Below are 13,897 nucleotides of genomic sequence, written 5' to 3'. Positions count from 1 at the left end.
CTCCCATTCTCCTTCTCTGGTGGTCCTTACCTGCAATCCCCAGCCCAGTAATCTAAGCCCCAGCTACGGATATTCTTGCCAATAACTGGCTGTGGCCAGTTTTATTTAACCAATAGCTTTTAATTGGGGAGCACGGTTTACACAACAAAGACCGATGTACAGGAGAGTTCACTTGTCTGAGGGCAACCAGATCTTGAGGTTCAGAATTTAGCATCTGTAGACATAGCACCTGATGAAAACCCTTTCATACATGAGTTTTCTTTTTCTTTCAAAGCTTGTAGAATGAAAGAAACTTTGATCTCCTGTGGCTGGGCTCTCATAGTGACTATCTTTTGTGGAGGTCTCTCTATCTTCAGCTACTGTCTGATCACCCAGTTGTCTTTTCACCTGGAAACCAGACTCTTAGGGGGAGTTTTTCTTGTCAGCTAAAGAATCTCTCTTAGTCAGCATCCCTGTCTTATTTTCCTGGAGCTGTATCAAAGGATGAAACCTCCCATCATGTTCCCCCTCTTTCTCTCGATTATATATCCTATAGTTCTTGCCTTGTCTTCTGTGGATTTTCTCAATCTTATTGTTGTTCCTATTGGGTTTCCCACATGTACTCATTTGTTTGCTTATCTTTACTTTTATGAACTCTTCTTTGTTCTTCTGTAAGTTATTTCTTTTCATAGCATTGTTTTTCCCAATCTGTGACTGGAAAAAGCCATCTTTCTGGTTTTGTTTGTTGTTTGCTCTCTCTCTCTCTCTCTCTCTCTCTCTCTCTCTCTCTCTCTCTCTCTCTCCTCTCTCTTTCCCCCCTCTCTCTCTCTCTCTCTGTTTTTTGAGACAGGGTTTCTCTGTGTAGCCTTGGATGTCCTGGAACTCACTCTGTAGACCAGGCTGGCCTCGAACTAAGAAATCTGCCTGCCTCTGCCTCCCAAGTGCTGGGATTAAAGGCCTGTGCCACCTCTCTCTAGCTGTCTTTATCTTTCATGCATGCAGCTCTTTTTCTTTCCTTCTTGGGGTAGCAGTGTGGAGCTGAGGCTGATCTTAAACTTGTGAATGCTGGGATTAAGAGGTATGCAATATCACATCTGGCTGAGAAGCATTTTCTCTTTAAAGACTTTGTAAAACAATTTATTTCCTGAGACTTTTTTTTTTAAATAGAGGTTTAACTAACACATAGAGAACAGCACATAGTTTAATAAGTACAATATGATGAGTTTGGGTATGGACAGACATCCTATGAGGCCATCAACACAATAAAACTTCCCCCCAACATATCCTTGTCACCTCTTCCTTCCCCCCCCCCCTTTTTTTTTTGTTTTTGTTTTTTTGAGACAGGGTTTCTGTCTCAAGTGCTGGGATTAAGGGCGTGTGCCACCACCGCCTGGCTCCTGCTCCCTTTTTGAGATAGCATCTTGTTCTGAAGATCTGACTGCCCTGGAACTTGCTTTGTCGTATGTAGCCCAATCTGGCTTAAAACTTGTAGCAATCTTCATGTCTGGGCCTTTCAGTGTTAGCATTACAGATAGGGGTTACCACTCCTGACTGGTCTTCTTTTACCTAATTCCTGTCCATAGGAACAGGTACCCAGTATCTCTGGTCCATGTCATCTATAACCTCAGCTACCTACCAAGTTAGCTGGCATATATAGCAAATGTGTTTTAATCCTGAGCCAAAGAAATGAAGGTGGTTAACAAAATGAAGAACAGGAGCCAGAGGAAGGGCTCTCCCAAGTTGCTTTTGGTCAGGATGCTTTATTATAGCAATAGAAAGCAAAGTAGGAAACGTGGGATGGAACTGTGAAGGGGGTTGGGTGTGGTCCTGGTTCAAAGCATGGCTCAGTCTGAGGCAAGTTACTTAAAGTCCTTCATCCCAGTTTCTTAATGAGGATAACACACAAGGACCATAACAGTCTCTGACTGAAGTCACAGGTGTGTTATCAATTGAGTTAATTCACAAGGAGGGTTCCGAAACAATGCCTGTTACCTTGTGAGCTAATGAGTTAATTTGATGCTTTTCACTTTGGGGGTGGAGGGGTCAGAGGTGGTCTAGGGAAGCAGCTCAGTGTTATAGCACTTACCTACTCTGTGCAGGACCTTGGGTTTGGTCCCCAGCACCAGCAAGAAAAACAAATAGTAAAGGAATAGGTAGAAATTAAATTCATTAATGTGTGTGTGTGTGTACACGTGTGTGTACGTGTGTACACTTGTGTAGCCCAGGCATGTCCCAAACTTGTGATCCTTCTGTCTTAGCCAAGTGCTGGAATTGGGGGCTTTCACCACCACACCTGGTAGCCATTACTCTTCACAGAAAGGTTTTACTGATGATTGATGAGGAAGGCAGGCTCTTAGATGACTTCTCAGGTAACAGTGGGAGGACCCAGGACTTAGGAAAAGCAAGTAAATAAAAGCCAGGCCAGCACTCATGGGGAAGAGGAGGATCTGGGGTTCAGGTGGGGCTAGAGGAAAAAAAGAAAACTTGTTGGCGTTCAAGTCTAGACTGTAAGAGGATGTCTTTTCAAAGTTAAAGTAGATGGAGAAAACTTAAATATTTTAGAAGAGTTGTGCATTTAGTGAGTATTAGGTTCATATAGTGAACTAAGTGACTGTGAGACACAGAGGCACCTGGGCCACTACCCAGTAGAAGAGAGAGTGTCACTATCGGTTGTACATGTTGTGTGTGTTCTGGTGTAGGTGACTTTCTTTTTAAAGTGGGCTGTTGTGTGGAGACTGGCCTTGAATTTGAATGTGATTGAGAATGACTTTGAGGGGCTCCTTTTTCCACTTCTGGATTGCTGGGATTATTATTGGTCTGCACACTGGTTCTTGAGCTGCTGCGGCATGAAGTGAGTGAGAAGCCAGGCAGAGTGAGGCAAGCGCTCTGCCAGCTGAGGTGTGTCTTCAACCATGTCTTTGTTTTTTTTTGAAATAGCTGTCTTGGAACTCACTTTGTAGTCCTTGATGGTTTCAAACACACACAGCCATCTTTTTGCCTTCCTCAGTCTCCCAAGGGTCAGGACTAAGAGTATAAAGGACTACGTCTGGAGAAAATCTAATTTGTTGTAAAGCATTATGTCTCAAAGCACATCGCCAGCAAGTATGGCTAGTCCAAGAAGCGCACAGAAGTGACCTGATCTCTATACAAAGTGTTAACTTGTACCTAAGTAGCTTATGCTACATTAAATTTAGTTACCTTCTGGGTCTTTTGAGATAGGGCCTTGCTAGGTTGCCCAGGCTGGACCTGAACTCCAGGGGCTTAAGTGGATACTCACATTTCAGCCTCTTAAGTACAAGTATATCCGTTCAAAAATTTTCTTTTGTTAGTTATTGTTCTTATATATCTACTATCTATCATCTATCTACCTACCTATCACCTATTAATAATCTATCTCCTAGCTAGCTTTCTTCCTTTTAAAAATTTAAAAAAGATTTATTTCTTTTTGTGTGTAGGAGTGTTTTTCCTGCATGTACGTATATTTCCTGCATGTACTAATATGTGTAGGAGTGTTTTTCCTGCATGTACGTATATGGCTGTGGAGGTCAGATGAGGGCTTTGGATCCCCTGCAACTGGAATTACAGACAGTTGTGAGCTATGATGTCAATGCTGGGAACTGACCAAGATCCTCTGTAAGAGCAGTGAGTTCTCTTCACTGCTGAGCCATCTCTTCACCTTTATTATGTGATCTGTATACTTCAAATTTTATTTCTATTACTTTTAAACTTATCTGTACACATGTCTATGTGGGGGTGTGTGCACGGGAGTGCAGGTGCTCTAGGAGGAAGGCATCACAAAGAGATACCCCTGGATTTGGACTTACTGGTAGTTTCGAGTCACTTATGTGGGTGGTGGTGGTGCTGGAAACTGAATTCAGGTCTCCTGATTTTTTTTTTTTTTAAAGCAAGGACTCCAGGGGTCAACCTGGGGCCCACCTGGTAAAGGTGCTTCGTTGACAAGCCTGATGTAGGAGAGAAGTGACTCCCATATTGTGTCCTCTCACTCCATGTGCTGTGATACTCAGTGTACACAGATACACACACACACACACACACACACACACACACACACACACACATCCGTGCTCAAACTAACGTTAAAAAATATCAGGACAGCCAACGCTATGTTAAAGAGACCTGATTCCACATCCCTCCACAAGGGAACTAGAACTACTTTTGGGGCCCATGATCAAGTAACGTTGTGATTTTAATCCAGAAGCAAACAAAGTTTCAAGAGAATCTTAGAACTGCTCCTCTTATCTCAACAAGCAAGCCCCTTCTTAAAAATGTTTTGCCCTCACGGAAACTAATTGCATCTTTTCTTTTCCCCTAGCCCTTTGCCAAAACATTCCCAAATACCGCTGTGAAAGAACAACTTCCTTAGATACTTGAGGACGGTTCACATGTTCACTTGTGTTCTGCCTAAACTTGTTTCCAGACAGAAGTGGGAAGAAGAAATGGAAATAAGTGGAGTTTCTGAGAGAAAATGAAGCTTGTTTTGTGTAATTCTCTGGGGGAAAGCTGAATAGACATGTTCAAATAACCACTTCAATAACACTGCCCTAAAATGTAGAATCCAGCTAATCAGAATTATGAGGCTTGTTTGGTAGGGCCTCAGGACTATTGGGCATGCTAATACAGTATCTCAAATAAGTGGTATAGCAAGTCAGATATTAGGTTAGGGAATGTGCTGGTTATAAGACTTGCTCCTGCCTGTGGTCTGGTTGCTTGGGGGGAAAATCCTGAAGCTATGGCGCTTGCCCGAGAGGGAAGGACCAGCAGTTTTGGCTTATCTTGTCAATCATGTCGTTTTCCGCTCTATCACTTCCTCTTCCTTTGAAGACGAAATAACTTCAAGTCAGAAACAGGAAAGGTTAGCTTTTAATGACTCGCCCATACACACACAAACTAGCTTCGAGGGGTCCGCACTGCGGAGCAGAAAGTTACGTCTTTCCCCGCAAACACAAAGTTTCATTATCTGCCAATCGCAGGCTGGGACTTCTCAGCTGAAACGCCCACGGGCTATGATTGGCATTAAATAAACCCTATTGGTGCTGAGATCATGGAAGCGGTGGGTTCAGAACTGACCAATAATGTGCAGGAATTTGCTGTTGGGGCGGGAGGAAGGTACCAACGAAGTGCGTGATGCTGCTCCGGGAAACGATGGCAGGAAGCTACCCCAGCCAATGGCCGCCGCGGGCGGGTGTCGGCGCGCGTGCGCACTGGGGTCTCGGAGCTGCAGGCGGGAGGTTGGGGGAGGGGAGCGAGCTGGAGCGCCGCGGAGCTCCTGCCGCCGCCGCAGCTACCGCCGCAGTGAAGAGGCCATGTTGTGTGGTGTGTGGGGCGGGGGGAGGAGGAGGAGGGAGTAAAGCCGAGCGAGGAGACGGGAGAGACACCACACACGGCACAAGATGGCCGGAGAGGCAGCAGCAACCCCAGCTGTCAGGCGGCCTGCCGCGGCTCATGGGCTCGCCGCTGCGCGGAGAGCAGTACCCCGGCCTCCCGGAGGGCTCTGGGATAGCGAAGAGGCCGCGGCTAAGGCTTGGCGGCCGCGAGCGAATGGGGGAGCTCGCGAAAGAGGCGCCCGGGGAGGCCGGGCCCACGACGCCCGTGGCTCCGCTGCGGTAGCGGCGGTGCTGGTGGCGCGCGCGGCCGGGAGGCGGCTCGCGCCGTGGGCGGGAGGCTGCGGCGGGCGACCCGTCCTGGACACTCGAGAAAGAGCGAGCCAGTGGCGCCTGCGGCCGCGCTACGACCCGGTGAGTAGTCCCCCTGATCCCTTTATTGTCCTTTGTCCTTGGGAGGAAAAGCACGACGTCCTTGAGCGCGGGCGGGAGGGGCGGCGGATTGGCTGCTGGCTCTGCACACGCAGCCCCGGGCACTGCCGCGGAGGGCCGATGCCACCGGAGCACCGGGTCGGGCCACCGCGTTCCCGCTGCACACCCAACCAGGCGCCGCGCTGCGGTCTGAGCCAGCGGGGAGAGGGCGGCGGCCGCGCCGTGGAACCCTTGTTTGCTCCGGTGAGTTACTTTGATACTTAGCGTGAAATAACAACAATCTTCCGTTGATGGGCTTTAAAAAATCTTTTCCGGTGAGGTGGGAACCCATCTTTGGGGTCGGATTTAAAAGAACAATGGAACCTCTCACTTCGCTTAAACCAAAATAAAACTTGTCTTTTTCCCCCCTTCTCCCTGTTGGGTGTTGGCTTTTTAACTCTTTCCAAGCTGCTTTTGAGAACGGCTGTTAGTGTTCTAGATGTAAAGGTACCTTTCTGTTTGTTAAACGTCTGTGACGTTTGTTGTCTTTTAGAAAAGGACAAGTTACAGGAGTGCATCTAGTATTTCAAAAAATGACGACGGCAACTAGGCGGTTTAAAGGAAGTAAGATTTGATAATTATGGTGCAATATGATGGCGTTTGATGAATACAGCTTATTTTCACCGAGTACTTTCGTTAAAACCATTGGACATCCTGATATTAGAATATAATTATACTGTTTGATACTTTTTTTAAATGAGTAGGAAAAGCCGTTATCAGTAACTTCTCACTTGAATGTTAAATAGAACATGAGTCGTTTCCTACCCTTTAAAAGTTAAAATTCATCTTGATGTTTAAAAGGAGTGTGTACTATTTGAAGCCGTGACCGTAAAAGTTAAGAAATATTTTAAAAGCACAGCTCTTCGTGAAGTTACTTTCCTTAGTGTAAATAGTGAAGTAGGACTGTCGTTGATGGGCGATGAAGAGAGAGGGGCCATATTTGTTGCATTTGTTGCATGTATAAAAGTATCTGAGATGTGCTTAAAAATGGAACAGTATTGAAAAAGCAGTTCAAAATTTGTTTTCTACATACTCATTTAAAAATTATTTGAGGTAATTTAGGATCAGTCATTGAAAGAACAAATTAGGAATGCTCAGACCTTTGTAGATTGAATATATTTGTCTTCATTCTGCGGAGCTCATGTGCTATAAAGGTGAAGAAACTGCGTAAAGACAGTGTTGGGGAGACTTACGTAGTACATCTAAAATCAAAGGTGCGGGTTGATTGAACCCTATTTCATAGGGTATTTTCAGTAGAAAACAATTGGAATGCCTTTTATGGGGCATTACATATTCTATCAGTTGTACATACCTTGATTTCTCAGAATTAAAGTACTAATTTTGTTTTTTAAAAACAATGATTTGAAATATTTTATTATTGAAAGTGGTTTTAAAGAGGTTCAGAATCTTTTTTGAGTTGAAAAATGTGAAAATAATTGCTAGCAGTTTAAGATCGTATGATCTTTCATGATAAATCTGTTAGGAGAAAGGCAAAATATTCTGGACCCTGGTTTGGTATTGAATGAAGGTCATAGATACCACAAGTTTTAGAGGTGCTTAGAAGACAATACTAATACTCCATTTGGTGAGATCAGATAGCTTGTAGTTTAAAATTTACAGGAACCAGTAGCCATTTTAAGTTCACTAATTTCTCTTGGAGGAGTTGATTTTTAATGCTCATAACTGTAAGAGCTATTTGTAGATGGTAAAGAAAAATTTAAGATTGTGGCATTCATTTTTTAAAAACATTGTCAATGTCTCCTTTGTTTTTTATTACCTGACTAAATAGAAAAAGGAAAGCAAAATGGTAGTCATTTGAATTTTCTGTGTTTCTTTTTCTGAATTTTCTGTGTTTCTTTTCGGATTCCAGTGTTTTAATGCCTAGTATTTGTTAGTACATTCCAAATGAGGAAAACAAAGACTGATAGACATTTGAGATAAGAAATAACTGCAGGCATAAATGTACAGGTTGTGTCACCCCACATTTGTACCTGAATCTTGTCTTTGGAATATTTTTCTCATTTTATCACACTGAGTATTTGGTCAAGAAAACTTTAAAAATCAAAACACTTAAATATTTTTTCTTATTTTTTTTAAAGGTAACTTACAAGATGATAATAAATGTGGTTGCCGATGATTCTGAATAAACTCAGCTTTTTTCTCAGGTAAGATTGATAAATTTATTGGATTGACATAAAATTAACTTAAGAGGCTTTTGTTTTGCCTTTTTGGTGACATATTTCTAGCATCCAGTTACTATTTATGATTTCAAAAAGTGATTATAAATGAATACATGAAATTTAAAAAATGTTTAAAAGCTCCTTTCACTGAGTAAGTGGTTAAAAGAATATTCATATGGCCATTGCAATGTAATGTACCTTTGAATAGTACAAATGAATACTGCAGGTCTTTAAGGCTTTGTTTAATTTTGGTAACAGGGTTTTAGAGCCAGGCATGGACCAAAATGGTTTCCTCCCCCTCCTTAATAGCAAATTATTTTTACACTTTAAATTCTTGAAACTTAATAGGACATTTAAATTTTTTGCCATTTAGACTAATAGATTTTGGGGAGCAATATTTCAAAAGTTAGAGCATTGGTAGATTCTAGTCTTTATAAAGTTAGAGCATTGGTAGATTCTAGTCTTTATAAAGTTAGAGCATTGGTAGATTCTAGTCTATAAAGTTAGAGCATTGGTAGATTCTAGTCTTTATAAAGTTTTAAACATTCTACTTGTTACTGATTTATTCAGTAAATTGTTTAGAATGTTGTTTGTTTTCTCCAAAAGGTGTGCCATTTTGAAGATTGAGACAATAGAGTTTTATCTTTAAGAATAAAAGGAGAGCCCTTGGGAAATTCTGTATTGTACATAGCAAGTAAGTTTTTTAAATTGTTATATTTGAACATTTGCCAACATTTGGGTAGGAATATATCATTGAAGTTTGTCAATGAGAAAAACTGTTGTACTATGTATATAAAAAAAGATGAGAAAATACCCTAATAGTTTTACCTTAAACCAAAGCCCTTTTGTGGTAACTATTAAAACAGTTGATTTATACAATGCATTACAACTATATGCATACAACTATTATCCAGTAGTAAGACATTTGATCTTCCCAATGAAATGATGCTTGCCTTTTCATGATAGTTGAATTTGCAGTGTTAAATTAGTATTGTCTTTATAGTCTGAAAGATACATATTGTTCAGCTCCCTTCCCCACCCGTCATGAACTGTGTCCTGAAAATTTATAATTATTACTCTCTTGCTTTTTGAACTATATTTCAAAAACTAAAAACAAACTTTGATGGCTTTGTTAATAAATAGTTAAAATACTCATTCTTAGTAGCTCTTTAAACAACTACAAAAATAAATTGCTTCCAGCAAACTAAATGCATTGCTCTTAGAGGCTTCTGTCAGTGTCTTGGTAATTGTTTCTGAACCTAAAAGAGAAATAAATAGGTTTTGGGTTCAGCATACCATGAAATTATTATCTTATAGGCAATTATTAAGGTGAATCTGGAAATGTGACTAGTCATATATGTAAAGAAATAAATCTGCCCATGTAAGCTCGAATCCAGAAGTAATATTCAATTACTGCTTTTAACACAATAAAAAAGAAAATGATAGATTTTTTAAAAAATCTATAATCTGTCAAAGATAGAATATATACAAAAGTATCTTTAATCCTATATTCCTGTAACATAAGTGCTAAGATGGATTTCCTCTTGGCAGCTGATATGTGATAGAATGTGTAATAGGCATTTGTTGAACACTTTATAAAAATTGAGAATGAGTTGTTTCGTACAATGCTATTAGAAGTTATGTATAAATTGGCAATGTGCTTTATCTGAGGTATTATTTGGATAAAAGTAAACAACTGAAAGTTAGAAATGTTAAATGAAATTTTAATTTTTTAATTTAATAAGATAATGTAACTGCTAAATTAATTTCTAGTCTTTTAGAGGCAGTTTTTATATCCATAAATGTTTAGAGTAAATTGTTTTATGAAAAAGAACATGTATTATCTTTGATAGTGTTTATATTTAATGTGAATAGTTAACACTTGAGCTAATTTAATGGAAAAGTTTATTGTCAAATGAATGAAGGCAGTCATCAGATCCTGTCTTACATAGATAGGATTATGTGGCCTACAAAGGTACATGCTTTATTTAGGACTAGGACTATACGATTCAGGACTAGGTAAGTTTTTTTGCCAGGCATTTTCTGTTTATGTAATGAATGTTTAAATATTTGGCTTTATCTTAGCATTTTGGAGAAATTCTTTAATTCTTAAAAATCTCCTTATTCTTGTTGTGTTTATGTTGGGATATATTTACTGTTTTTATAACCTTAAAGGATTAACATGGCCATAAAAAGAATTTGTGTTGTAGCTAGTCACGAGTGTTTTTGGACATGACATGACATTTACAGTTTTCAGCAAATGAAATAGGTAATTATAATGTGAATTTTCTTTAACTTTCAGTTTCTGATCACAGTTTCTTGACTATTTAAAATTTTGGCTGTTAATGAGTTAATTTATGTTTTTTTCTGACTTTTGGATCAGATGCATGTGATGACTAAGCAATCACGAGACATTACCTATAATGCAATGTCAATGCTTTCACTGCTTTCTAGTTTAGTAAACATATCTAAAGATGGCCGTAATTATAAAGTTTGTTACATATTTTATTTCTTTTAATAGGCATAATTATTTTAAGTAAATATATTTTTGCATTTCACAGATAGATAACCTCATTTCACGACATTGTTGTAGGTTGGATGTGATGTTATTTTCAGATTGGCTATTTTTGATTTAATTGACTTTCAAAGTTTTTTTTTAGCTTGTTTCTACATTTTTTATTTCTTTGTGGTATTGGAGATTGAACTCAGCCTTTGCACATGGTAGAAAAATACTGTCACCATCACCTTGGCCTTGCTTTCCTTTCTAAAAAAATTATGTACTTGTGTGAAAATGGAGGTCAAGGCCAGCCTTTAGGAATTGTTCTCTCCAACCCCTCCCTATCACCCTTGGATTGTCAGGATTGGCTTCAAAGCACTATTTGGTAGCATTCTTTTGACTTTTTGAAACAGGATTTTTTTACTGTGTAGCATAGGCTGGGCTTAAATTTAAGGTAGTAATGATTCTGCGTTATCCTCAAAAAGTGTTGGAATTACAGATGGCAGCCATATTTAGCCACACCCTAAATTTAACGATATTGGGAATTTTTTTATGATAGGTGACTTGAGTTTTAAAAACTGTGTTTCTGATGTTAGGATTTATACATTATCTAATGATGCTTCCTACATCTGTGCTTCAAGAAACAGTTTTACTTTAAACTTAACTTTAATTTATTTGTATGTATGTGTGTATGCTTGCAAATTCACATTTGAAGGTCAGAGAAGTTGAATAGGAATCTTCTCACCTTGTGGGTTGTAGGAGATAAAGTCAGGTTTTCAGGTATGTTGGCAAGTGCCTTTATGTATTGCACTGTCACACAGCCCCCATTTCAATAATTTGAAGTTGTATCCCTAAACATGAATGAAATAATTTTTTTTTTTTAAGATTTAAAAAACTTTAGGGGAATGAGTCTTCTGTCTGCCTGCATGTATGTATTTGCAATAATGTGTGTGTCTAGTGCATTCAGAGGTCAGGAGGTAGTTGGATTCTTTGGAACCTGAGTTAAAGATGGTTGTGAGCCACCACTGGGTACTGGGAACCTTATCTTCTGCAAGAGTGTAAGTACTTTAACCTACTGAGTCATCCCTTCAGCCCCAAGAATTAAGTGGTTAATGTGTACTAGTTATCATAATCCTTTTAATTCAGATTATCAAGGTGGTTTTTTAAATAGATACTTTGTGTGTTTTTGTTTTCCTTTTTCTTTTTAGAGATAGTGTCCTTGGTTCTGAGGTGTGGGATTACAGCTGTCAACCATCACGCCTACCTTAATGATTTATTTTAAAGCAGTTCTCTTTAAGAAATGCTAATGCCTTTATTTATCTGGGACTGCTGAGGCTGGACAAGGATGACTGACCACACAATTTGTCTGCACCCCAGAAATGCTTGCATTAACACAGTTGCACCCTTATTTATGCCTTGCAGATGACTATCACCTATCTTTGAAAACATTCTTACAGTTCGGTGTTGTTAAATTTTAATCTTAAGAGTTTAAAAGTTTAAAGGATTTAAGAACCAACAAAAGTTCTTGACTTTTACTGCAAAAGGGCCAGCATTATATGCTTACTTATATTCCCTAAAGTTTATTTTTAGATCACAAAATACATTTTAAAGTATATGAGATGGATAGGAATTTAAGGAAAATCAGACTCAGTCTACTTAAACTGAACTGGACTCATCTCCAGTTCCGAAGGGTGGCAGGATACTATGACATATGTGATAGCTTTCATCAATGATAATAATTTCATTGTGATGCAAGGTGAGGTCAAAGACGTGGTGGTTTAGAACCTTAATTTTCTTGAATTGGTGACTTAGTCAGAATCACACTATCAAACCACTATGAGGGATTTCTCTTAGAGAATTCTTTTTACCAAGCTTTCTTAAACATCTTCCTCCCTCCCTCCCTCCCTCCCTCCCTCCCTCCCTCCCACAGGGTTTCTCTTTATAGCCCTGGACCTCATATATTCTGAGGAAACACTTTGTCACTGTTAATCCTTGACCCAAGTCAGTTTAGTTTCCTTGTGTGGTTAACAAACTCTTTTTCCTATTAAGGTCAGACTACACTTACAGGTTTAAGAATTTTAAGATCAGCCCGGCAGTGGTGACGCACGCCTTTAGTCCCAGCACTTGGGAGGCAGAGGCAGGCGGATTTCTGAGTTCCAGGCCAGCCTGGTCTACAGAGTGAGTTCCAGGACAGCCAGGGCTACACAGAGAAACCCTGTCTCAAAAAACAAAAAACAAAAAACAAAAAAACAAAAACAAAAACAAAAAAAAAAAAAGAATTTTAAGATCATTGCTTTCCATTGCTTCTTATTAGGAAGAAACTTTAGAATCTACTTTAATGATAATTTTTAAACATTTTGCTACATTTTTTGTTTGTGATTTACAAAAATGAATTTAGATTTGATAACATAAACACGGAGTTGCTTTAATACTTGCAAACAATTCCTAAGAAGTTAGTTTGATTTCTTAAACTCTTAAACTTGTTTTTAACTTTTTTTCTTTCTAAAAACCTTAAATTGTTAGTTTCATACTAACCTTGGAAAACCTGTGTGAATCAGTTCTCTCTCTCTGTTTTTTTTTTTTCTTCACATGAGTTCCTGGGAGTAAATTTGGGTCTCAGGCTTGTCAGTAAGCACTTTTACCTGGTGGGCCACCTCACACTGTCTTTTTTGGTGGATGGATACATAGTCTCATGTATGTAACCCAAGCTGACTTTGAATTCTCACACTCTTGAATACTGGGATGAAATTAAATTTTTTTTTTTGTTTGTTTGTTTTTGTTTTTTTTTTTTTGAGACAGGGTTTCTCTGTGTAGCCCTGGCTGTCCTGGAACTCACTCTGTAGACCAGGCTGGCCTTGAACTCAGAAATCCGCCTGCCTCTGCCTCCTAAGTGCTGGGATTAAAGGCGTGCGTCACCACCGCCTGGCAAAATTAATTTTCAAAACAGTTTTTTTGTTTTAAGTTCAGGGCCTCACATGTTAAGTGTTATACCACTTAGGTATGTTCTTCCCCTTTTTTGGGGAAGGGGGGGTGGAGAAAGACAAGGTGTCTCTGTATAGCCTTGTCTGTCCTGGAATTCACTCTTTAGACCAGGCTAGCCTCAAACTCAGAGATCTGTCTGCCTCTGCCTCCTGTGCATTGGGATGAAAGGTTTACACCACCACAGCCCTCTTTTATTTTGCGGTTATTGTAATCATACAAAACGAAGGTAAATGAAAATCCCATCCTTGTTTCAGAAAGTACTTGAAATGGGAAGCATTTCTCATACTTAGTTTTGAGGAATGTAAGTCAGAAATTAGTGAGAAGTCCTGATATTGCATATGTAAGCGTATATTATTATTAGTGTTAGTGTTGGAGTGATGGTTCAGCTTTTAAGATCCTGTACTATTGGAGGGATCTAGTGTGGTTCTCAGCACTCACACTGCTGT

General features: G+C 39.5%; 1 protein-coding gene across 4 annotated transcripts in view; it reads left to right on the top strand.

The window, feature by feature from the left end:
* The first annotated feature begins 5,597 nt into the window (after positions 1 to 5,597).
* Chd2 (chromodomain helicase DNA binding protein 2) overlaps positions 5,598 to 13,897 on the top strand; it is a 125,916-nt gene continuing 117,616 nt past the window's right edge. For all 4 annotated transcript variants that reach the window (XM_076935902.1, XM_034501482.3, XM_076935889.1 and 1 more), the window contains exons 1-3: positions 5,598 to 5,735; positions 7,892 to 7,957; positions 8,579 to 8,666. The gene's annotated coding sequence lies outside the window, so the exon portion shown is untranslated. The remainder of the gene's footprint in view (positions 5,736 to 7,891; positions 7,958 to 8,578; positions 8,667 to 13,897) is intronic.

The sequence above is a fragment of the Arvicanthis niloticus genome, chromosome 1 (genome assembly GCF_011762505.2).
Source record: "Arvicanthis niloticus isolate mArvNil1 chromosome 1, mArvNil1.pat.X, whole genome shotgun sequence".
Taxonomy (NCBI): domain Eukaryota; kingdom Metazoa; phylum Chordata; class Mammalia; order Rodentia; family Muridae; genus Arvicanthis; species Arvicanthis niloticus.
Note: the sequence above shows the minus strand (reverse complement) of the source record. Positions and strands in the feature narration are given on the sequence as shown.